The sequence below is a fragment of the Euprymna scolopes genome, chromosome 6 (genome assembly GCF_053919585.1).
Source record: "Euprymna scolopes isolate OS-2025 chromosome 6, ASM5391958v1, whole genome shotgun sequence".
In the NCBI taxonomy this organism is placed as follows: Eukaryota; Metazoa; Mollusca; class Cephalopoda; order Sepiida; family Sepiolidae; genus Euprymna; species Euprymna scolopes.
The window spans coordinates 142,981,697-143,009,426 of record NC_136487.1 but is presented as its reverse complement, the minus strand read 5'-3'; the positions used below and the strand labels follow the sequence as shown (position 1 = coordinate 143,009,426).

Sequence of the window (27,730 nt, the reverse complement as noted above, 5' to 3'; positions counted from 1 at the left end):
AACTTACATAGTTTATGTAAATACAAATGATTAATGTATTTATTTTGAACTAGCAGGGAGAGTCGACGGTGCCCGGGGTTGAACGATGATCACCGAATATTTCAGTCTCCCATATTTTTATTCTCATAGCAATCAGTGAAATCACCCATTTTTCAATCAAATCGATTGATTTCCTGCTCTAGTTGGGGACCTATCGCTGTGCACAGGGATGAAGTTTTACGTACCTTCCCGGCGTGACTAAGTCCGCAATACATTGTTGTCAATATTGCACTGTAGAGAACCTACTTTTGATTTTATAAAATTATTTTTACATATAATTGCTTGAATTAAAGCTAAAAATGCAAAAGTCAAGTATAACGCTTTGATTGTGCTCTAAACAGAAACATCATTTCGAACGCATCAAAGAATGCACTGTTGATTTTATATGCCTGGTCGTACTACTTGTGTGGTGATAATAGTTTTAATTTGAATTTAAAATGAAAAAGTCAAGTATCATTATGAAATTGTGCTTTAAACAGAAACATTCATTTCGAGCGCGCCCTTGTCATATCAAAGAACCTACTGTTGATTATGTATCTTGATCCTTTCGGCTTGTGTGGTAATAAAAATTTCTCAAATGCACTTGTGATGTTAGGCTGTGTAAGGTGTTAACTTTGGTCAAAATCATCTGTTCCTTATTTCATAATATTATTTCGATTATCGATTATCGATTATCGATACTTATGGAAGACATTCTTATATAAAATCTATACAAGAACACTGCCAAGTACATAAAATACCTTCGTGTGAAATGTCAAAGAAATTGGACTAACCGTTTTCGAATCCATGGGCGACGAACAAAGGCACACAGACACACAGACACAAATACCAAATTTCTTTTATATGATAGCCGAGATATGTAATAATATCAATTAAGAAAATGGTATATATATTATTTTAATTGGAATTCATTATTGAGATGAGTATTATTTATTAATTTTTACAGCGTGAATTTGTAAGACCAAAAGATCTAACCTTCGGGGCCCGTAGTGCGGTGGATAGAGACGTTGAATCTCTACGGTTCCAGGTGATAATTGTTTGAAGATAGCCGTTTTAATCCTACTCAAAGCCGCCCAGAGGCTTACTTGGCCCAAACGCGGTGAGACAACAACCATTAGAAGATTCGGGGTTCCTATCCCGTCGCAGTTACCACCTGAGAGGAATAGTTGGCCGAAACGTAGTGAAACAACAACTAAGAACGGTGAGGATAATAGTCCGCAATAAATAAATTAATTAAAAAATGGTTTTGATTTTAGCATGTAAAATGAATTCATAATGTCTACTTCAATAAATGTGCAAAGTTGGGCTGATTTTGTGAAGTCAAAAAAGTCAACTTTACAAAATAGACGAACTACATTTTTTTTTATACACAAGAACCTAAGTTTGCCCAGTTCGTCAAACTTGAGTCCTTGTACCGGAAAAATATCCAGTAAATAAAACGTTGTTTAGTAAATCGTTATATTTTGGGATTTTTTGTTTGTTTGTTTTTTTGCATTTCCATACACCAAACATGGATATAAATATCACTAAAACATCCGCTGGGTCATAAGCTTCATTCCAGTACCTTACTTGCCTGGGTGGGTTGCCGGTAGGCTGAGATAAAACACATCACACACACACACACACACCCACACACACATACACACAGTAAATCGAACTTACTAAGGGAGATAATAACTTCCGGTGAATACCGGAAAAATATCCAGTAAATAAAACGTTGTTTAGTAAATAGTTTATTTTTTTTGCATTTTTTATTTTATTTATTTATTTATTTTTTTTGCATTTCCATGCATCAAATATTGATATAAATATCACTAAAACATCCGCTGGGTCATAAGCTTCATTTCGGTACATTACTCGCCTGTGTGGATTACCTGTAGGCTGAGATAAAACGCGTCACACACACACACACACACACACACACACACACACACACACACACACACACACACACACACACTGACAGACATTAGGAAAATTTATAATAAGAAGATTACTTATTTATATCAATTATAAATCGCAAACCAAATTTGTGCATATTAATTTTAAAAATAGACCATTATATTAATTAACAGTTTCTTTTTCTTAATCAACTGTTGTTTTTAATTCAATGATTTATTTAATTTACATGTAACACGCAGTAATATTTCGAAATATTGTTTCCTGCTTAAATATTTGACATTTTTTGTTCAAATATTCCTCTTTGACTTTATTTGATTTGCATTCTATCGGTAAAGTTCAGGCGACAAAGGTCAATTGATTTCTTCCTTTGCTATAGTCATATTTAAATGATAAATAAATGTGTTTAAACATTACTAAAAGTGTTTGTTTTTTATTTCCATATGGATAAACGTGAAACATTTTGTTTTGCGTTTACAACAGACTTATGAATGAAATGTTTATTATTAGGTTGACAAGAGGATTCTCGCGGAATTTAAAATGTTGATTTAAAATGATGTATTTTCAAATAAGTTTTCGTTATAATATCTTTCTTTGTATATTATTGTAAAGAGCGTTTTTCTTTCGCTCTATCAAATCGTTTGAACTACAATCGTTTTAAAACAATTATATCGTCTGCTCAGAACGTTGAACACAAGATGAAAGAAAGACAAATAAACAAAATTGTCTTCAATTCAAGCTACGTCAAAAAGCTGTTGAAACAGCGCGCGATATCAACGAAACGTTTAGCTCAGGAATCACTACAGAACGCACAACACAATGGTGGTTTAAGAAATTTCGTGGCGGTGACGAGAGTCTTGAAGATGATGAGCGTAATGGCCGGCCATAGGATGTTGACAACAATCAATTAAGAGCCTTAGAGTTATTTACGAAAACCGGCGACGTTCAGCTCAGTGGTAAGACGCCGGAGAAGCTTCACGAAATTCTCCGAGTTGCATTAAAAGAAGGACATGCTGATTGTTTGGTGCTCTGCGACCGTTCTCATCCATTACAATGTTTTGAATACAGGCGAAAATATTACGGCCTAGAAGTACTATCAACAAATGAATGAAATGCATCAGAAACTTTGACAACAACACCTAGCATTAGTCAATAGAAAATGCCAAATCCTCTTCCACGACACACGTAGCATAATGGACCATGCAGAAGTTAAACGTATTAGGCTGTGAAACTCAGCTTCATCTGCCATGCTCTCCAGACCGCTCACCTACCGACTACCCATTTTTTTTCAAGCATTTCGACAACTTTCTGTGTGAGAAATTCTTCAAAAACCTAAGTGATATCAAAAACGCCTTCAGCGACTTCATCGCCACCAGAACGCAAGATTTTTACGTTACTGGCATAAATAAACTTGTTTTTACGTTGGCAAAAGTGTGTTGATTCTGATGGTGCTTATTTCGATCAATAAATTTTTGTGTGAGTCGAAACATGTTCATCTGAATTTAAAAGTAAAAAACCGCAAAACCTTTTGTCAACCTGATATTTTAACTGAAAGGATTTCAGAAAGCAAACTTTGCGAAGCGATTGTGAATTAATTTTAAGTGATGTAAACAATATAAAAATAATTGTGTGTTGTCTTACCTGGTATTACGAGTATTCAATAATATAAATCTTACCTATGTATGTGTGCTTGTTTGTATGTCTTCCTTAAACTTTCGACAGAGGTGATGGATTTTCACGACGTTGGTATCGTTTTGATGCACGATCCTTCGGACGACAAATATCGAAAAATTGGCTAAAAACATTAATTCCTTCACCTTCAACTCAGCACTTTTCTACAGGTAGGTGTCGCTTTGTTTTCGCCGATATTTGCGAACATCATCCCTTCTTTTCGGTTGTCTAGTCTTAATTTAAACATTCGTCACTTCCGGTTGTGCGATGGGTGCAAGGGCAAAGATGTCACGTTTTTTTTTTTCACTTTCTTTTCCTCCTTCACGGTACGGATTTGAGCCTGCCTGCCTACTACCACTTTTTTTTTTTTTTTTTGCTCAACACACACCTCCAAACACCCGGAAAATGCCGGGTACCCAGGTTAGTTCATTCATAAATCTGGAAAATTTGGCAAATATGATTGTTTAATTAAAAATATTAAAAAATTATGTGTTACAAAATTGGCTCTGGTTTCATGTTGTAATATGCCAAAACTATCAATCTCCTATGTCAGATTTTGGTCTACAGGCATGAAACTTAATATATAGGGTAGTTGAACGCATGCGAAACTTTATATTTGTGTTTTAGCCGGGGAAAATCGGCACAAATGTGTGCAAATTAAAAAAATGAAATTTGCCAGGTCGAACGACGCCATTACAAATATGCATGCGTAATATAATAGCTATTGGTTAATGTTTTAGTTTTTAGCCTTACAATAAACATGTATTCATAGCTAAGAAGTTTTGGTTTCGGTTCTCGGTGGTGGCTCACGATTCATTTTTGAAACTTTTAAAATCATTACTATATATTGGGTCAAATATAATAATAAATACGAAATCTGCATTAATCAAAATATCATACTATTATACGACCGAGCAATGCCAGGCAGCCTGCTAGTATATATATATATATATATATATATATATATATATATATATATATATATATATATATATATATATACTGTGTTTGAATATATGGTTAAGTGTAAGTCTTATTCATTTAAAGCCACTTTAAAGCTTCAGTGCTCATTTTGCGACTAAATTTCAACCATTTTTTACAGTTCAAAGTTCACCTTCTCAGCTATATTTTGATAAAAAATAAACTGGGTGGAATTTGATTATTTATGGAAACTGCTCAACAAGAATTTGTTTACATGTGATTTGAAGGCTACTATGTTGTATTCAACTGGGAAGCAGATTAGCGGAACAGTATTGCACAGACAGTCAGTTTCGGGAAAGACGCTTTTTTTCATGCAATCTTATTGATATCTTTAAAATATTTTGAAAAGAAAGCCAATATTTTATTAATATTTCTCATAAAAATCTATTTCTTAAATATAAATAAATAAACAGTAAAAGTCGGGTTAGTATTGAAAGATGACCTGATTGTATGTTACCAAAACTTAATCTAGATGTAAACTTATAAGTTTTTTAATGTTTAAAGATAACTAGATTAAAATTTTTACCCGTTAGCGACTCTTTTACTCGGATAACAACCGATTAAAACGTTTTACACGCGACTGAATACCCTATATACAACATTTCAAGTCTGGAGATCAAAAATTCGTTGAATATATATATATATATATATATATATATATATATATATTAAATTGTAATTCAATGAATTTCAAAAAACTCTCATTGAAATGAATTTCATATCAAAGAATTTTATTATTCTAAGCAAGACAAAGAATGCTTTAGAAAGTTAATCTCCTTAACCTATAGGGTTTCGATGTCTACCATCTCATCAGAGGAGAGAAAATATTAGCAAATATTTATAAGGTATGCACCCTATTTGCTAAATTTATACATTTGCTAAATTTATACAAGCACTTGCCCGATTCGGATATCTACACAGCTATGCGGATTACCCAATATATAACTTGGACCTTATTACCAAACGGATGTAAAGAACGCATAACATGGATTTTACCAAGCAAGCTGGATCTAAAAAAAACTTTCATATCCTTTATCTGCAAATCCTCCTACTACAGGAGTTCTGATAAATTTATTATTTTGATTTGACTTTCCATGTCTCACTGATTAAACAAATAGGGTGCATACCTTTATAAATATTTGCTAATATTTTCTCTCCTCTGATGAGATGGTAGACATCGAAACCCTATATGTTAAGGAGATTAACTTTCTAAAGCATTCTTTGTCTTGCTTAGAATAATAAAAATTCTTTGATATGAAATTCATTTCAATGAGAGTTTTTTTGAAATTCATTGCATTACAATTTAATTTATTTGCTCTATCTTGCATATCGAGCAATTCTTGTGTAGATGGGATAACTTATAGAATATTACTGCCAGTAATATTTTGTAAACCTTACAATCTCACGTTTCCATAACAAATGATTGTTAAATAAAAACTATTCTGAAGTATATATATATATATATATATATATATATATATATATATATATATATATATATATATATATATATATATATATACTAGAGCTCCTTCAGCTATAATCGAAACCGAAACCAAAACCTCGGAAGAATTTTTAGTAAAATCTAATATATAAAAGGCTATATGTCTGTCTTCAAATTTTCAAACTTTATCTCCTCCAGAACTAAAAGTCGCAGAGCGGCGCTATGGGCCTCAAATGATTGGATTTTTTATTGACCGTTCTTTTATGGGTCTTTAGCCGGTTAAAATATTTTTTAGGGGTCAAAAATTGGTCAAAATTAAAAAAAAAAGTTAAACATTTTGTATATTCATCTTAGTTTATTTTTCATTTTAATCAATTCATATGCGTGTCACGTTGGAAGAGTAGTAACATCACCAGCTTTGTATGCTACAGTTTTGCTTTCGGTTTCAATTCTAGCTGATTGCACCCAAATATATATATTTTTTACTTTTGAAATCACGACTCAATAATAACGTATACGAAATCTGGACAAATTAAAATATCATGTTTTGGGCAAACATGCTATTTTTTTAAAAGCCGCCGCCCCCACTGCTAGTTATTTATAAAAAAAATTAAGTGACTTGAGTGCCATCAACTATAATCGAAACCGAAACCAAAACTTATGATGAATTCTTGATAAAATAATTTATTACAAGAAATGGAAGGTCATAACAATTAAACGATAATCACTCGCAAGTGTGGCACACAAAATAACGCACACCCTATCGTATTTATATAAAGAAATCAATATATATATATATATATATATATATATATATATACATGCATATATATACATATATATATACATATATATATATATATACATACATATATACACATATATATACATATATATACACATATATATATACACACATATATATACACATATATACACACATATATATACACACATATATATACATATATATGTATATATATACATATATATACATATATATACATATACATATATACATATATATACATATATACATATATATACATATACATATATACATATATATACATATATACATATATATATATATATATGGAGAGAGAGAGAGAGAGAGAGAGAGAGAGAGAGAGAGAGAGAGAAAGAGGAGCCCAAAAAAGTCTGCACTTGTGATTTTTTTCAAAAAAACAAAAAACAATTTTAAGTTAAATTGAATATAATTGTTAAAACAACCTATATGTGCAGACAAATCCCAACACGGAATATTATGCTCTTCATTGTCAGCTGTGTGAATGAGAACAATATCCTCCATGAAGATGGGATTATCATCCAAATTTCGACCAAATACGAGTAGAAAATGCTGGCAACATATAAATGTACTGCGTCGAATTAATTTAACCTTGCATATTCCCTGGACCATTGGCACTAATAATGTCCCACACCAAAACTGAACCTCCACCGCCTTGCAGCGTTGAAATTGTGCACCTAGGATTAAATTCTTCGTCCTTCCTTCGACGAACATACTGCTTACCATCACTGTCTAGCCTATTGAACTTACTTTCGTTGCTACAAATCACTTTCAACCAATATGAAGAGTCATGATGTTTATTGCATCTGACAAAGTCCAGACGGTGCTTTCTGTTCTTTACAGAAATCATTGGCTACGTCTCGCAACACAACTTCGCAAATTAAATCCCTTCAATATTTTCTTCACTGCAGAAAGAGAGCATTTTTAACAAGATTATATTGTTGATAGATTTGGGGAGCCGTTTCAAACCTGTTTCTGAGGCTGCGGAACTTGAAAGAATTTTCTCCCCTGTTAGAAGTAACTCTAAGACGACCACATTTAGGGGCTTTTGGACTAGATTTTACGTTATTGAACAACAACAATTATGATTAGAGATGATTTGTTACATAAAAGGTGAATATTTGAAGCTGGTTTTAAGCTGGTGCTGCTATGGAGTTTTTTGTTTTTTTTTGCCTTCTCAATTCGAAGTTAATTTTTTAAAATTGACGTGAATACTAGGATACTTCAACTAAAAGTTAAATATGAACAGGTAAAATTATAGAGGAATAAAAGGCGAATCAAATGAGGTATAGGTTGTTTAAACAGTTACATTCCATTTAGCTTAAATTTGCAGTTTGTGAGAAGATGACAAGTGCGGACTTTCATTTTGGCGGCACTGTATATACTATTTATACTTATATTCTCCCCCTCCAAAAAAAAAAAACGACGTAAGGGGCTACTATTTAGTATAATGTTTACAGGCGACTATGTGAAAATTTAAACAACGACATGTCGATTGACGTTACATTTAAACTTCTGCGTATTAGGTTTTTTTTTGTTTTTTTTACTTGTATTCATTTCTTACATAGCATATTGCCACTTGGACGTAAGGGGCTACTATTTGGAGTCACGTCTAGGAAAGAGTAACAATATGTTTATGTTACATTTAAACTTCTGCATATTAGTACAGCCAGGGAAGCAGGCAGCAAGAAGGGAATTCCAAAGTCTAACTGTTCGAGGGAAGAAACTATTAGAATTGACTGACTGGGATAGCTTCCGTACATTTATATCTGATCTACCTCTGCATTCCATGTTTAAAAAGGAATTGTCCTCTATAGTATTAACGGAATGGTTAATTGTAGGTATTGACCGTTTCATACCCTCGAAAAAGTTTCAGCAAAAACCTAACAGCCAGCCATGGTTCTCTCCAGAATATGCTGCTGCCATTGCACACAGAAATCACTTTTTCCACTGTTTCCAACGTAATAGATGTATGGAAACTAAAGCCGCTTTCAAGACTGCCAGCAACCATTGTAAGAAAGTAATAAAGAATGCAAGAGAGTTGTATGCTCAATCTGTTAAGTCCAAAGTAGATGAACAGCGGCTTGGTTCCCACCAGTTTTGGCAAATAGCAAACAGAATCCTGAACAGAAGCGTGTGCTCCATCCCAACTATTATCAATGGACCTGAGGTAATCTCGTCAGCATCACACAAAGCCAAACTCTTTGTCAAGAACTTTGCAGCTAATTCTACCCTTTTCGATCAAGGCCGCCAACCCCCAATATTTCCTCCTGTATCAGAAAACACGCTATGTGATATACGTATATCTGTACGTGACGTTGCCAAGCTTATCAAAAACCTTGATTCCAGTAAAGCAACTGGCCCTGACGGTATTCCAATTATAGTACTCAAAAAACTTCAACCTGAACTAGCGCCCATACTTACAAAACTGTTTAAACGTTGTCTTAAGGAGAATAGCTTCCCATCTCCCTGGAAAATTTCATCAGTATGCCCTGTATTTAAGAATTCAGGTGATCACTCATCCCCCTCTCAGTACAGGCCAATAAGTCTCCTGTGCGTCATGAGTAAGTTGCTGGAATCTGTGTTAAATACAGAAGTAATCAACCATCTCAACAAAAATAACCTTCTTAGTGACACACAATATGGTTTCCGTTCTGCTAGATCTACAGCAGATGTGTTTACAGTTATATTTCATAGGATTAGCAAATCTCTCGACGGAGGCAACCTTTCTAGGGCAATTGCTCTTGACATATCTAAGGCCTTTGATAGGGTATGGCATAAAGGTTTACTTCATAAGATCTCTAGCTATGGTATAGCTGGAAATGTCTTCTCAATTATTAAATCATTTCTTTCTGATAGGTTCATAAGAGTAGTAGTTGAGGGGCAAAAATCAGAAGCTCACAGTATTAATGCCGGTGTCCCTCAGGGGTCCATCCTAGGCCCAACTCTTTTCCTGATCTAAATTAATGATCTTCCAAATCACATCCTTACATCATTTGTAGACATTTATGCTGACGACCCTACCATTTATGGTAGCACATCTAAGACAGTAAACGACCAAGTTCTCTCCAATTCTCTCTCCTCTGATCTTGAGCACGTAGTACAATGGGGTAAGGAGTGGCTGGTTACTTTTAATGCATCTAAAACCAAGCTTCTCTCTTTACATCATCAACATTCTGATCCACATCTGGCATCAATTGAAATGAATGGCTCTCGTCTTCAGGAGGCCTCAAGTTTTGACAAGCTTCTTGGCTTGACCATTACTCCTGATCTTAAATGGAATACGTACATCAAATCTGTTGCCAAGGCCGCTGGAAAATGGTGGAATCTTTCTATCGATCCGGTAGATATCTCACTGCTGATGCAATTCTCTATCTATATAAGAGCCAGGTACGTCCAAGGATGGAATACTGTTGCCACATATGGGCAGGAGCTGCTAGAAAGGACTTGTCCTGCCTTGATAGAGTTCAAATTAGACTGCGTAGTCTCGTAGGAGATGTCCTTTTCTCTTCCTTGCAACCATTCTGCTAGATCTACAGCAGATGTGTTTACAGTTATATCTCATAGGATTAGCAAATCTCTCACAGAAGAGATGTTGCGAGTTTGTCTCTGATGTATCGTTATTTTCATGGAAAGTGTTCGACTGAGCTTCAATCTATGGTCCCCCCCTCGCCAAACTTTCACAAGAAATACTCGTCTAGCTGTAAACACTATCAATAATTCCCCCCACTCTTTATATGTGCCTAAACCTAAACGTAGATTCCATGAACAAAACTTCTTTCTTAGAACTGCACGCCTGTGGAATTGTCTTCCGTTTTCCTGCTTTCCGGCTGACTATAATATGGTTGTCTTCAAGTCTAACGTAAATAAGTTCTTGATGAGCCGTTCCATATAAGTTATCAAATTTACCAAATTTTCATTACTAATGATTACTATATTGTCCAATTTCTACTGTACACTCTTTAACCTTTATCCTTGAGTGGCCTCTTGGCCTTGATAATGTGGTGATGCCTATGTAAAAAAAATAGAAAGCTTTCTGGCATTTAGGGACAACAGTGAAGGGGTGAGATCTTATTGTTGAGCTGGTTTGTCGGGATATGTACGTCGACGGGGTACAAGTGAAACGAGTTCATCAGAACACATTTCAGTAAAATATTTGCAAAACAGGCACAGATATGTAACATTGCGGCGATGGGACAGGGGCTGGAGCTTAGTTGATAAAGTGGGACCGATTAGATTGACAACTTTTTTTTGGACTTTATCCAAGAGGGAGAGACTAGTGGTAAATGCACCAGCCCAGATGTGGCAACAATACTCCATGCATGGGCGAATAGTGGCCTTGTAGAGGTACAGGATACTCTCAGGTGTGAGTAGTCTTTTAGCTCGATAGAGGGAATCCACCTTCTTTGCAGCAGCCTTTCCAATGTCCTCAATGTATTTGTTCTAGTTCATATTGCCCGAAAATGCTATGCCGAGGAGTTTAAAGTTTGAGTTTAAAGTTTTTAGTACAGTCAAGTAAGCAAGAAACAGAATTAAATTAATTCATCGAATGGAAGAGTTTTACACTACTTTTATACCCGATTACGAAAATTATGCCGTATATACGACACAATCACGTTGACACACCGGTTCTCGCCACATCACTGAAGTTAATCAACGACTAGCCTGGTAAGTACCAGATGGGTGACCATTTGAGAAAACTAGCGCTGTATGTATCGCGCCGAATCGTAGAAATTTCCAGGTTGGTATCTGGGGGCCGCGTTTTTACTCACAACAGAAGATGCACACCTGAATCAAGACAGAAAAGCAACGAGAAACTTCCGTTTACTTGTCTTCCCGAGTTTAGTATGGTTCTACAATTTGGAGAGCCGTGGTCGCCGACATTGTTAAAACAGCACGGCCGCTGATGATGATGATGAAGACGACGGCGATGACGACGACGAAAATTGACACCAAGACATAATGCTAGTAAACCTCTCGTCTAGAATCCGTAATCAAATTTTAACCAAAATCCATTAAATTATTTGGATCTAAGAAAATACATAAAATTTAAAAATTAAGCCTATGGAGTTTCGAGATAAAATTGAAATCGAGAGAAATTTGCTTAATTGGCGTCTAATGAATATGGATCGAATTCTAAGCAAAAGTGAAAAATTTTAATTTTCAAATATTTGGTTGGGTCCATATTATAATCATTTTAAAAATTCCAAATAAGCTTGAATTATAGGCAATATACATTAATTGATACATAACAGCTAATGTTCAATTAAAAACTGTTTCTGATTTTAGAGAAAAGCTTTTACCCATTGTCTGCTTCCTTTTAGCTCACATTATTAAACATCACTTATTGTAGCTGTGCTCCAAAATTCACAATGATTGGTAAATTTATTTACGAGTTAAACCATACCATACACATAGAAATATATAAACGTACTAGATGTACCCGGCGTTAAAAGATAAAGTAAAAAAACAAAAAAAACCCCAAAAAACTAAGACATGTGCATACGAGTGTTATATTTTTCCTAAACAATTCACTTCTTGAAAGTAAAAAAAAAGGGCTGAGATTGAAACCAAAACCTATGCATCAATTATGATAAGACTTAGGCCAGCTTGACACGACATTTTAAAAGTGTTTAAAAACCTACTTATTCTTAACATAATGTGAAAGATTCACGCATGCGCAATCATGAAAGAGTTTACAAACATAAAAATTCTACAGCCCATACGTACCAATATTTGCAATATTGACTCCTTAGTAGCCCTTTTCCCGGATGAAAATCGATTAAAAAATTTTCCACATGTCTAAATACCCTATATACTCAATTTTAAGCCTGTAGACCAAAGATTCGTTGAGTATGTAAGTTGACAGTTGTACTCACATACGAACATTCTCGCTTATCTATCTCTCTCTCTCTCTCTCTCTCTCTCTCTATATATATATATATATATATATATATATAGATAGATAGATAGATAGATAGATAGATAGATACATGCATAGATAGATAGATACATGCATACGTTACTTTATATACATGTACCCCTTGAATTTTAGAAGTTTACAAAAATAAAATATGCAAATATTATTGTGTTTCTTTAAATCTATATTCCAAAATTTATAATAGTCAGCTCCTTAGTTAAGTAGATTATCCTGCACATAGAAATACGTGAATATATACATACTTAACAATATATTTTTACTTACATATTAAAAGCACTTTGTGTGTGTGTGTGCGTGTGTGTGTGTGTGTGTGTGTGTGTGTGCGTGTGTGTGTGTGTTAGAGAATGGACTCCAAAAAAACATGGGCCGTTTTTTTTTTCTTTTTTTTTTTGCAATTTCTCACAAATAGACTCCACGTGTTTGAGAGTGTTCGCAGATAGGTCTTGAATCGGAACGCCTCTGATAAGTATCGAAAATCGATAATAGAAAAAAAATCCTATCAAAAACGGGGCAGTCTGATTTTGACTGGAGTTTACGCCCTTATATAGTCTAACATCTCATGTGCATTTGAGAAGTTTTATAACCGCTCAAGCACAAAGGGCTGGCGTATAAAATCCACAGTAGGTTTTTTTTTGAAAAGAAAGGAGCGCATTCGAAATTAATGTTTCTGTTTAGAGCACAAGTGAACCATGATACTTGACGTTTGCATTTTAAACTTTAATTCAAGCCGTTCTATAAAATAATTTTATGTAAATCAACAGTAGATTTTTACAGTGCAATCTATTGTGGACTAAGTCACAACGAAAAGGTTTATGGAGCTTCTTCTCAGAGCAAAACGGTGGGTCCCCGATTAAAGCAGGAAAGTAATCGATTTGATTGAAAAAATTGGTGATTCTATCGATTTCGATGATAATAAAAATACTGGAAGCGTGAAACATCCTTTGGTACTCATTCAATCGCGTACAAAGTCGAATCGTCCTGCTAGCATATATATATATATATATATATATATATATATATATATATATATATATATATATATATATATATTAAGTAATGTGATTTATAATTTAAAAATTTAAAAAAATTTTAAAATTTAAAAATCAAAATTTAATTAAATTAAAAATCAGTTTCATAAGAAGGAACAACAACAAAGTTAATTATCTGTACGATCGTTTCGGAAATCCGTGCTTTTTATTTGTGGTATACATGAAGTCACGTAGAACAATTATACATAGTTTTTTTGGTAAGCACGGTCTCCTCATCAGCAAATTTAGGAGGATTTCTATTGAATTGAAAAGACACCAAAAATAAACCTAGCATTAAAAGTAAGGCAGATGAATCTGAAAAATTGAAGTAAAAGGTTTGGATTTAAAATTTATAAGAAAATTAATAAGAAAATTGGTATAGGTTAGAGATAGAAATGAGTAGAAAAAATATATATTTTTTTGAATTTACATAATAAATTTGATTTAAAAATATATAGATATATAATTACCTTTTGGTTTTTCTTTTTTTGAAATCAGGAACTGTATTTAAAGTAGTCATTTAGATGTTTGCTATAGCTTTTTATTTTATTGAATGATGAATTTTAAAAGGGCGACGCTCGTGCAGTAAATTGTTTCCGTTAGCGTATTTTGATTTAAAGACGCTACAGTTAATATCTATAGAGAGAGTATTTATTTTGCAAGTTTTTAAGGGGAGATAATTGTCATGGCTTTATTTATTATTTGATTTACGAGTCTAAGGGCGGTAATTGGTTTAACTTAATTTATTAAAAAAAACAAAAAAAAAATCTATTTTTACTAATGAGTAATTTTTAATGATTTAAGGTGGTTTATATTTATTAAATTTAAACCAACGTTTATGATTACATGATAGAAGCTCGTGTCTTGAATTTACTAGTTTGGTTGTGCTTTTTATATCTTCATATTTTAAAATTTTTAGGGTTTCTTTTGTACATAATGTACAAAATTTATCTCCTGGTTTATATGATTTGCAAGTCTCAATTATTTGCCATTTTAAGTTGAAAGAAATATTGCTATTTTTTAGTTGCCAAATATAGTTGGATAGAGTAGTTTGGTTTGATAGAGAGTTATTTTTAAAAGAATGTTTGTGCGTTGAAATTCTATGTTTTATTGGGCCAGATGTGGAACCAATATATATTACCTCTTGATTATTATGATTATTTTCCGTTAGGTCTATTGTTGGATTATAATGTGGTGGGTTGGTTAATAATTGATCGGTAGATTGATTTAAGTTGGTGTTATTATTTAATCTGGTAGTTGAGTTATGGCTGTTGATAGGTTCTTGTATATTTGGAGTTTTTGATACTGTGCAGCTATAGATAGCATTTTTAATTTTACATGAGCCTTGTAGGGGACATTTATTTTTTCTTCTACAGTTACAGTCTGATGTATTTTGTATAGTTGCATTTTGTAGTTTATTAATTTTATTATTATTAGAGCTAATTATTTTCTGATGAAGGTTAGGCATAGTAGAGTAAGAGACTTTAATTGTGTTCTTATTGAAAATCTTATTATATCTATGGGGGCTTTAAAGTTCTTATCTAATATTTTAAAAAATTCTCTAGCTATGTTTGTTTCTAGGTTTTTGGAATACGAAACCCTAAAAATTTTAAAATATGAAGATATAAAAAGCACAACCAAACTAGTAAATTCAAGACACGAGCTTCTATCATGTAATCATAAACGTTGGTTTAAATTTAATAAATATAAACCACCTTAAATTATTAAAAATTACTCATTAGTAAAAATAGATTTTTTTTTTTAATAAATTAAGTTAAACCAATTACCGCCCTTAGACTCGTAAATCAAATAATACATAAAGCCATGACAATTATCTCCCCTTAAAAACTTGCAAAATAAATACTCTCTCTATAGATATTAACTGTAGCGTCTTTAAATCAAAATACGCTAACGGAAACAATTTACTGCACGAGCGTCGCCCTTTTAAAATTCATCATTCAATAAAATAAAAAGCTATAGCAAACATCTAAATGACTACTTTAAATACAGTTCCTGATTTCAAAAAAAGAAAAACCAAAAGGTAATTATATATCTATATATTTTTAAATCAAATTTATTATGTAAATTCAAAAAAATATATATTTTTTCTACTCATTTCTATCTCTAACCTATACCAATTTTCTTATTAATTTTCTTATAAATTTTAAATCCAAACCTTTTACTTCAATTTTTCAGATTCATCTGCCTTACTTTTAATGCTAGGTTTATTTTTGGTGTCTTTTCAATTCAATAGAAATCCTCCTAAATTTGCTGATGAGGAGACCGTGCTTACCAAAAAAACTATGTATAATTGTTCTACGTGACTTCATGTATACCACAAATAAAAAGCACGGATTTTCGAAACGATCGTACAGATAATTGACTTTGTTGTTGTTCCTTCTTATGAAACTGATTTTTAATTTAATTAAATTTTGATTTTTAAATTTTAAAAATTTAAAAAATTTTTAAATTATAAATCACATTACTTAATATTGAATTAGCTCTAGGACATTTAACTATCGAGCTTATTATATATCTAAATTACAACGAGCATTTCCTGTATTTTAATTAAACTAGTAATTTCACTATTACATTAAAATACACTTAGCTCTTTAGACTATTATTCTAATCTCCTTTAAATTATATATATATATATATACCAGCAAAGTATATATATATATATATATATATATATATATATATATATATATACTATGCTAGTGTATATATATGTGTGTATGTATGTATGTATATATATATACTATGCTAGTGTATATATATGTGTGTATGTATGTATATATATATACTATGCTAGTGTATATATATATGTGTATGTATGTATGTATGTATATATATACTATGCTAGTGTATATATATGTGTATGTATGTATATATATATACTATGCTAGTGTATATATATGTGTGTATGTATGTATATATATATACTATGCTAGTGTATATATATGTGTATGTATGTATATATATACTATGCTAGTGTATATATATGTGTATGTATGTATGTATATATACTATGCTAGTGTATATATATGTGTATGTATGTATATATATATATACTATGCTAGTGTATATATATATGTGCATGCATGTATGTATGTATATATATATATGTGTGTGTGTGTGTGTGTTAATCATGAATAGGTTTAAAAAATTCTTTCTCATTACTAATGATATGATGAAAAAGAAATTATATAAATTTTTACAATTTTTAAAAATTCCAGGACTCGAAAAATGGTAAAATAAATAAAAAATAATAAAATTTAAATAAAATGAAGATAAAAATATAAGAATAATAATTTTTTAAAAATACGAAAAACATTAGTATAAGTTAAAATATTTCAGTATAACTATAATCTTCGAAACAAGAAGGAACGGCAGAACGTGTCGGTTACATGAACCATGTAAGTTGTGAAAAATGATGTTTTTATAAGTTTTTCAAGGTAAACATATGACGAGTACGTGACTAAATATGCAGCAATAACATAATTTTGCTAATTTGTTAGCGGCAATACGAATATTTAAATGGTTACCTTATGAAAAATAATAAAGGACCAACTGAGGATACTTGATTTGGAAGGTGGAAAATTATATATATATATATATATATATATATATATATATATATATGGTGGATTCTCTCATCGAAGACGATCGATGAATGAGGGTTCAGTATGCAATCTTCAGCAGCTCCTAAGCTCTGTGACACCACATGCATAATTGCAATCCTGTAGACGTCCGGCGCACTCCTCCGCAGATGGTGAACTTTTATATGTTCGTAGGTTAAAGATGCTTCTCGAGTAAGCAGATAACCCTGCTTTGCTGCGTTCTCTGAAACCACAGTGGCATACATATTCATTTTAAGGTGGATTTTTCTTGTGTTTTGTCTTCATATTTGCACGAATTGCGTCCTTATGACAAAGACGATTATGTTCAAATTCTTTGGTTCCCAGGAAACATCTTCTTCCGTTCTCTGCGATCCCCTGATGTACTCTCCCATGAACTCAGGGAAATTCCACAATGTTTCAGGTTGTCTTTTAGTTTATCTTTGTAACGAAGCAGGGGACGCCCTATTGGACGGCAAGAATTTGTCAGTTGCCCATAAAAAGTTGCTTAAGAACTCTTATATATATACTTTTGCTTTTTTAACGATTAAAATTCGACATAAAAATAATTTCAAGAATAAATGTTTTAGTGATATTATAGCTTTTGAACTCGACAAAACCGACTTTTCCTTCGACATTTTTCTGACTGTTTGCGTAAATAACCAGAGAAGTCCGAAGCGCTTATCCAATCAGAAAGCGGGAAAACAGACAAATTATATTGTAAATTGATTAAATCGTAAATTGACGATTGGATATAATTTTCAACGGAGAAAGAAAGTAAAAAAACAAAACAAATAGTAAATAAATAACTGTTAACAAAACCAATGAAAATAGGTTAGGTTAATGTTAGTATTTTTTAAAGCTTAGTGTTTGGGTAAAAAAAAATTTGGTTTTTGTTTGATTCCAAAACATGAACCATTACCGGAAAATTAAAACATAAAAAAATAAATATTTTTTTCACAAATATAAAAATCAGGTGATTTTTTTCTTGCTTTGAATTTTACGGACAGAAAATTAAACAAATTTAATTTCTCGTAGATAAAAATTATAAAAAGTTGTTTCATAAATTTTTTCCGTCAAAAATAAATCTTTTTTTCACAAATATAAAAATCAGGTGATTTTTTTCTTGCTTTAAATTTACCGGACGGAAAATTAAACAAATTTAATTTTTCGTAGATAAAAATTATAAAAAGTTGTTTCATAATTTTTTTCCGCCAAAAATAAATATTTTTTTCACAAATATAAAAATCAAGTGACTTTCTTGCTTTAAATTTACTGGACAGAAAATTAAACAAATTTAATTTCTCGTAGATAAAAATTATAAAAAGTTGTTTCGTAATCTTTTTTCCGTTAAAAATAATTTTTTTTTCACAAATATAAAAATGAGGTGACTTTTTTCTTGCTTTAAATTTTGTATTATCATTATTTTCTGTTCGTACGCCGCTGACTCTTTGCGAAATTCGTTTTTATCTAGTTGAAAAACTGTAGCACCACGAAAGTGTTTTTTTTTTCAATTCATATTTTCTTTTCGATAAAATAATTTCATGAATATTTTTTCCACCATATATTCCCATGTTTTGAAAAATTGTTTGCTCGTCCCGAACAACACTAGATATCCTAGCAAGTCAATATCAAGAATATTCATAACATAGAACTCCTAACCTAGATTGCTTAAAACTTCGGGCGCCGCACCAAACGTAAAGCCTCCTATTTTTTTAAACTAAAATCTTGAAGAGCTACGAAGACAGGAATGCTGCCATTTATACTGAAAGACACATTTCGTATGTAAAATCAAGTAAAATGATCACGAATTTCGGGCAACCAGATAATAATTATCATTCATTTCCAGCTCAGATAGTGTATAAAGGACTATCTGCGGCTATCTGACCCGGAAGCGAATGGTTATTATACTATCTGACCGGGAAGTGAATGGTTATTTTACATTAAATGTATATTCTAAAGCAATTCCTCACTTAATATCTAATACACACATATTTATATATACATACATGCATACATATACATATATACACACATATATATATATATATATATATATATATATATATATATATATATAAAACACATAAATGACAAAAGTCTATATTCCAAATTTCAAGATTTTGACCATCTTACAATTTCTTCGTTTTTAAAGTACGTTGGCATGCACACTTTTTTATATCACCTGTTTCGTAGCGCAAGAATGGTGCATGCCAGCATACTTAAAGGAATGACTTGTAAGATGATCAACATCCTGAAATTTGGAATATAGACTCTTGTTATTTATTTGTTATATGCTCTGTAATTTCATTGAGCTTCATAAATTAAAAAAGTTGGTAAAAATAGAAAGTGAAATATAATTGAAAAAACATATTTACACACACGCGCGCGCGCGCACACACACACACGCGTACACACACGCGCGCGCACACACACACGCGCGCGCGCGAACGCACACACACACACACACACACACACATATATATATATATATATATATATATATATATATTAACCTATACTTTTCATGCTTGTACTTAATTTTGTCCTTCTGGGGATGGAGGTAAATATGAACTAGCTCAAAATCCGTTGATATATATAGCGTTTGTTTCTTCTATCGTGCTATTATTCACGGCTTTAGAACTGTTACGCCTTGCCGCTTATCAAGTCCTAAAGGCCACTAAAGGATAAGAGTTTATGAGATCGAAAATGAGACAAACACTTTAAATTGGAGACAAGTGCTGAAACTGGGAAAATTTTATTATTCAGGAGGATGACTCAACAAGAAATTGTTAACATTGGACTGAAAAACGACTCTTAGTAAGTTAGGAAGCGGCTTCGTGGTATTGTGTTGCACAAACAGATAATTCTTGGAAAAAAGTCAGCTAATGTAAGTCCCACCTAGTCTCAGGTACACAATTAAAGAAATAAAAATTATCCAAAGTGGTTATAACTAGGGCTATGACAGCAGCATATTCTTTTCCTTGTGTAGATTCTCAGATATATATCGATTGATATCTTATATGTTTTAATGCAGAGTGATCCTCGGTTGATTAATTGTGTTGGATACATACTCGAGAGTAAAAACAATAAAAAGAATATACTGTTGTTATAGACCTAGTTATAACTAGCGTTGTTGTAAATTAGTTATACTCATTCGCAATTGTTTCATAATCGATATAAATAGAAATGTTTGACAATCTGTTCGCTTACCGTAAAAGTGTTCTGGGTGTCAGTGAATATCAATATTATGGCCACAAAGCAGGGTCGTACCTGGAGTTTTCGCCAACAATTATATTCCAATTTTCTTGTTAGGGTATCACCAGCTGTGGCCTTCGTAGTTCGTCAGCTGGCCGGTCTTCGCATCTTGAGTGACGAAGTGTTTTTTTTTTTTCCAAAGGTAAACTGTCACGTTAAAAATTAATACAGAGCACGTACACCTTAAAAAAGTATTTGTGAAGTTTTATCGGACTTGTTGGACTTCATTAGTCAGATAAAGTAAAGTGAAAAATAAAAAAATAAAAACAGAGAACGCGGCATTAACCGTTTTAGCATCTGCGTTTCTCAATTATCCTTCGGTTATTGATATATTGTTTTGCTTTGTGATTCTTGTCACTTAGTTTGAATGTACGTAATATACATACACACACACACACACACACACACACACACACACACACACACACACACACACACACACATATATATATATATATATATATATGTGTGTGTGTGTGTGTATGTGTGTGTATGAATATATATAGGAAAGAATACATACGTAAATACCTACGTACATATCAATAAATAAACAAATATATACACACTTACCTATATATATATATATATATATATATATATATATATATATATATATATATATATATATATACAGAGAAAGAGCAAAAGAAAGTGGGGTGAGAGAAAGGGGAGGAGAACATTGTTTACAAAACATATTGCAGTCCACCACCGTAGCATGCATTCCTTGTAGTTACAATTCTTTCGTCCAGTAACTCGGTCAAATTTGTGTAATTCCCGACAAGTTATTGTTATAATTACACAATCACCATAAAATTCCGAATATAATTCGAATCTTTTCTCTCTCTCTCTCTCTCTCTCTCTCTCTCTCTCTCTCTCTCTCTCTCTCTATCCCCGTCGAGTAATTTTGTTACACTAATTTTTACCTAAAATACATGTCTTAAAATAACAACAACATGCTTCAAAAACTGTTTCGATTAAGTTAGACCGTTTAGTGTTTGCGCTCTATCTTTAATACAGAATCTATTCAATAAGTTGTTTTTGTTTTGTTTTTTTTTTCAATTAGTATTCTCATACGTCTAAGTTGCAGGAACACAACTCAGAAGGAACAGAAAATTAATCAGCACCGGAAAAAATAAATATAAAAGTGTGATCATACAAATCCAGGTCAGAGACGGACAGAACTTTTGCACGCGAACAACACATATAACGATCGGCGGTAATCTGGAACAGAATTCAAGAACTAAAACTGGAGGTGTTGACATTTTCTTACAACTCTTGAATTACTTTTATCATCGCAAGTTGTATGCTGCTTAATACTGCTACGAAAAACTAGTAATATTATCCTAGGAATTAGCATCAAAGATCGTCTGCAAAAGTTTCCTAAAAAAAATTTCTCATTTTTTAAATATTGTATCGAGAATTTTATCAGCAACTTTAGCAATTGCAATAATTAAACCGGCAAAGGTTGTCATATTTTTTGATACAAAAAAAATAAAAATAAAATAAAATGAATGAAAACGAATTAAAATAAATAGATTGAAGAATTGAAAACGCCGCCGTCACCAACGGCATAGAAACAATACTTGACAAGAATCAGACCGGATTTGTAAGTATACATGTTTTATTTAATGTTTCTGTATTATTTAATGCTTTATTTATTTCTTTTTATAGATTTATTCGATTTAGAACGATTATTGATCTAATTACATTTATTTTCCTCAAAGCCAGGTTTTAACGAATTCGCAATTATTTTAATAACGGATTAATTCGGAGTAGTTTGACTACAATTCTCATCTTCACCGTTATTTTCACAACGTTTCGACCGATCTGTACCCATACCTTCTTTAGATAAGATCTTTAGGTGTATCATCCCGTTGAGAATGATTATTTCGAACTCCAGAACTAATATGGAATTTCGAATTGTATCCTTTATTTAACAAACGAAGGTAGATTATTCTCTTTCTTTAAGTCTTAATCGGATAAAAGTGTTTATTATATATATATATATATATATATATATATATATATATATATATATATATATATATAGAGAGAGAGAGAGAGAGAGAGAGAGAGAGAGAGAGAGAAAAGGAGGAGGAAGCATAAGACCGGAAGTCTAGAAGAGCAAAGTGTAATTAATTGTATTAATAATTTTAAGCGGCAGTACCCATACTACTGTAGGTATATAATAAGCTCAATAGGTATGTTTATCCTAGAGCTATATTAATATTCAGGATAATGATTAATAATTGTAAATTATGAATCAGTTTCAAAAGGAGAAATAAAACAAAATCAAATTGAGTGTACGATCGTTTCGGAACTTCATGTTATTAATATTGGCAAAATTATTGCCAATAATATTTATAATAATATAATAATATAATATTTTAATAAAATTATTGCCAATAATATTTATAATAATATAATAATATAATAATATCGTTTCTGAAACGATCGTATTCTCAATTTGTTTTTTCTTTTGAAACTGATTCATAATTTATAATTATTAATCTTTATCCTCTCTCTCTCTCTCTCTCTCTCTATATATATATATATATATATATATATATATATATATACGTTTTATTTTTTATTACCGTATCTTTCTGTTAAGTTACATTATTGTTTTGGCTACACGGCCGTTTTTTGGTCGTCTGTAGCGTCCTCAGACTTTTACAGAAATGTTTGCTATTTTCATCCCAAAATAGCGAACATTTCTGTAAACGTCTGAGGACGCTACAGATGGCAAAAAAAAACAAAAAAAACGGCCGTGTAGCCGAAACAATAATGTAACTTAACAGAAAGATACGGTAATAAAAAATAAAACGCATATTAGCTCTACAACAGTATTGAGCACTTTTTTCAGTTTTTATTAATTACCATCTCCACTATATATATATATATATATATATATATATATATATATATATATATATATATATATATATATATCAGGGGTGTGTTCCGTTATAGAATGGGCTGATTTAATTTGAATTAAAGAAAATGCACATCAGATGCTCTTGAAAGCGAAATTACAACGCGATATTACGAAAATAAACATATTTTTATTGTTTGAAATTTATATGAGTGATTTTTGTAATATTGCGTTTTGATTTGCCTTGCAAGCGCACTGGTGCGTATTTTATTTTATTCAAACGTAACTCTTACCCCTGATGTTAATCCCGTGTAGACAACGCACCGTTCCAGCATCTCAAAATATAACCGCTGAGAGATAATGCGCGGATATTTACTAAATGACTTCTCTTTCTCCAATTTGACAAAAGGGCAAGAAAGAAGAAGACAAAAAAAAAAGAAAAAGATATACAAAATACTGAGGTTGGAGTTTGACTCCAAAATATATTTAAATTATAAATTTCAAACAAGTAAAATATTTGTTTATTTTTGTAATATTGCGTTGTGATTTGGCTTTCAAGCGCATCCGATATGTATTTTATTTTTTGCATATATATATATATATATATATATATATATATATATATATATATATATATATATATGTATATATATAGTAAGTTATAAAATGTATATGGCGATTAATCTACACAGAATATTCCTCGTTTCACCCACTCTAGGACTCTTCAGCCTGAAGAGTCCTAGAGTGAATGAAACGCAGTCTAGCTTAATCGCCATATACATTTTATAACTTACTAAAAAGCTCTACCTACGTATTGAGCACTTTTGAAGTAAATACTTAAAGTTTACGCATAAATCTATACTTTCGTATATTAATTTTATGTGAGTAAATTAAGTAGTTATATACATATATTTATGTGAGTAAATTAAGTAGTTATATATATATATATATATATATATATATATATATATATATATATATATATATATATATATATATATATAAAATGATGAGAGGATTCCAACATTTTCCTGATTCCGATACAATTAGCGATTTAATACTAACTTCAGATTCCGATACAATTAACGATTCTTATTCTTTATAAATATTTAAATATTTTACTATAAAGTGGTTGTTTATTCCCGAATACTTCAAAAACACATGTTAAATTAGCAGGTATTTTATTTAAGCGTAAGTGGATAATAAAATCAATAAATATTTATTATTGTATCATTACTATCAGCAGTGGAAGGGTTTGCTTAAAACAAAATCAAGTAAAGCAACTATTAAAAGAATCGCTTTAGGCATCAGAAAATAGGCACATGTTTTTCCGATTCCGATAGGCTCAAAGTTTTCGATTTTTCGATTCCCGATTCCGATTAGGCGTCCCAACACACACACACACACACACACACACACACACATATATATATAATGTCGAAAAGTTTTGAGTATCTTATAAAAAAAAAAGTTTAAATATGTTGCCGCTGAAAAATAACAAAATGGGATTTAACTATCTAACTCTAAAAAATAAACAGAGCTTAATTAAAAAAAAAAAGCGATGTAGCTATTTTAGACATAAAAAAAGCAAAAAAAAAACAGAACAGCTGTTAAAATCATGGCTCGCCAGTAAAAACATGTCAATTCCCCAATAACAATATCTAGACATAATACAGTTACTTTTATATATATATATATATATATATATATATATTATTTACTATAATAATTATTAAATACCTAGAGACACTAGTGTTTCATCCTTTCAGGAATTATCAGTGCAGGATGTCACGATTAACGCCAGTCGAGAGATTCGAACCCCGGCAACAGAAGTCATGTCTGGCTTCATTAGCAAGGACTCGAACGATTCGGCTACCGTAAACCGCGAGAGATGCAGTTGAAATTTAAACATTAATTCTCATTAACTGTTTTTAACGTTAGTCAGAGTGATCTAATCATTATATGACGATCTGCTCGTATGAGCTAAGTTAACCGACTTTAATACGAAATATGCATTAATCAAATTATAATATATATTACCTAGCCGAGCGGCTAGCTTGTATATATATATATATATATATATATATATATATATATATATATATATATATATATATATATATATATATATATAAACTCAAATGACCTTGTAACGATGTATGTAACTCACTTTCCGGTTTACGACATCCGGTTGCGCATGCGCGCATGACCTGTGCACTGAAATATTAACGTTATTATTTCGAAATTATTATTTAACATGGGAAGAGTGGGGTTAAAAATAACTTAAACGTAATACAGAAATGAACGATGTAAAAAAAGCAGACAGTATTAACAATTGTTTATTTGGATAATTTAAACGCGAAAAAAAAAGGACAATTGGGACGCTGAAATATTAACGTTATTATTTTGAAATTATTTTTAAACCTGGGAAGAGTGGGGTTTAAAATGAACAAAAAACAAAAGAACAATTGGGACGCTGAAATATTAACGTTATTATTTCGGAATTATTATTTAACATGGGAAGAGTGGGATTTAAAATAACTTAAACGTAATATAGAAATGAACGATGTTTAAAAAAAGCGGATAAATCAAAATTTGAATTTAACATTGAAGTGCACATTTACCTATAAATGTGGCCAACCACTTATAATTAAGTAACTGTCATTTTTTTTCAAAAATAATCAATTATAATAAACAGAACGACTCATAGAAATCTATCTATATTCTTTTTTCATTTTAATATACTTTCATAGAAATGTTTCTGTTATGTAAAAAAAAAAACTATTTTCATTACGTCACAAGTGTCACGCTCATACATGAATTCCATAGCTAATATAACATACTGACCCAACGGGTTACGTGCAGTCTAATATATATATAGCCGCCGGCTAGCTAGTATATATGAAATTTTGATTAATGCATATATAATATTGGACTCAATATATCGTAAGGGTTTAAAAAGTTTAAATAAGTAAAAAAATGACTCGTGTGCCACCACCAAGGATAGAAACCAAAACGCTTACCTCACGCTTTACTTATTCCTATGACATTAATGCCTAAGCTATGAAGACATGTTTGTTGCACGGTCAAAAATTAAAACATGTACTAATAGCTATTACAGTACTTATGCATATTCGTAATGCTGTTGTTCCACCTTCACCCGGCAAATTCCATTTTTTTTTAATTTTCACACATTGCACCGATTTTCCCTGGCTAAATCCCAAACATAAAATTTCGCATGGGTTCGAATACTCTATATATTAATTTCCATGTCTGTAGACAAAATAAAAACTGACAGAGGAGTTTGGTAGGCAAAACTTTTTTAAACAACTATCTATACGCATATATATATGTATATGTATATATATATATATATATATATATATATATATATATATATAAGATGTTTGTGGGTTTGTGTTTACTATAACATTTTTAAGCAAATATTACACCAGTATAAATTAAGTAGAATATCTGCATGAATATAATTACACGTAATAGTTAATTAAAGGTGATCATCCCATAAGAAAACGGAAAACTCTAATATGGAATTAATTAAAATGATTGTTTAAAAGAATATGCAAATTAGCAAGATCTTTTGCAGATCAATGCAATTCCACGAGTCATATAAAAAAAAAAGTAGTATTTTCTTTTGAAAATAAATAGAAAAAAGGGTTTTTAATATGAATATTAATACAAAAAATTATAGAATTATAAATATCAAGATTAACTCTTTCACTTTCAGGTTCTGATGCTTTCATTAAGGGGTCAATGGATTATGGGGGTAAAATACGCATTTCATCCTTTAAATCAAGAAGTTAAAGATGTATACATGACCTAAAACCAATATTAGTCATTTTTCAAATTAAATAAATACGTTCTATTTATGTTAAGGTTGTATATTCTATGCTAGAAGCGTCGATTAAAAATAAATACGTACTATGTACGTTTGAAAGTCAAATAATGACGCAGTTATATATGGACAAACAATATTTATTGTTTAATATGAATATATTTCGAAGTAATACTTCATCCTCAGCATTTTTACATTTTCTATTTTTCTTTTTTCATCAAACTCAACACCATGGCAAGAAAGAAAAAAAAAATTAAAAAAAGAAAGAAAAAAAGAAAGAAAAGGAAAAAAAGAAAAAAAGAAAGAAAAAGTA

The 27,730-nt window shown here is 31.2% G+C and overlaps 2 protein-coding genes across 5 annotated transcripts in view; one reads left to right on the top strand and one right to left on the bottom strand.

Annotated features, from left to right (window-relative positions):
- The window catches only part of LOC145278335 (monocarboxylate transporter 9-like), a 93,295-nt gene extending 72,260 nt beyond the window's left edge, over positions 1–21,035 (bottom strand). Inside the window, exon 1 of the mRNA XM_080130627.1 lies at positions 20,645–21,035. The gene's annotated coding sequence lies outside the window, so the exon portion shown is untranslated. The remainder of the gene's footprint in view (positions 1–20,644) is intronic.
- Positions 21,036–21,413: 378 nt separating this feature from the next.
- The window catches only part of LOC145278014 (monocarboxylate transporter 9-like), a 215,576-nt gene continuing 209,259 nt past the window's right edge, over positions 21,414–27,730 (top strand). For all 4 annotated transcript variants that reach the window (XM_080130201.1, XM_080130199.1, XM_080130197.1 and 1 more), the window contains exon 1: positions 21,414–22,295. The gene's annotated coding sequence lies outside the window, so the exon portion shown is untranslated. The remainder of the gene's footprint in view (positions 22,296–27,730) is intronic.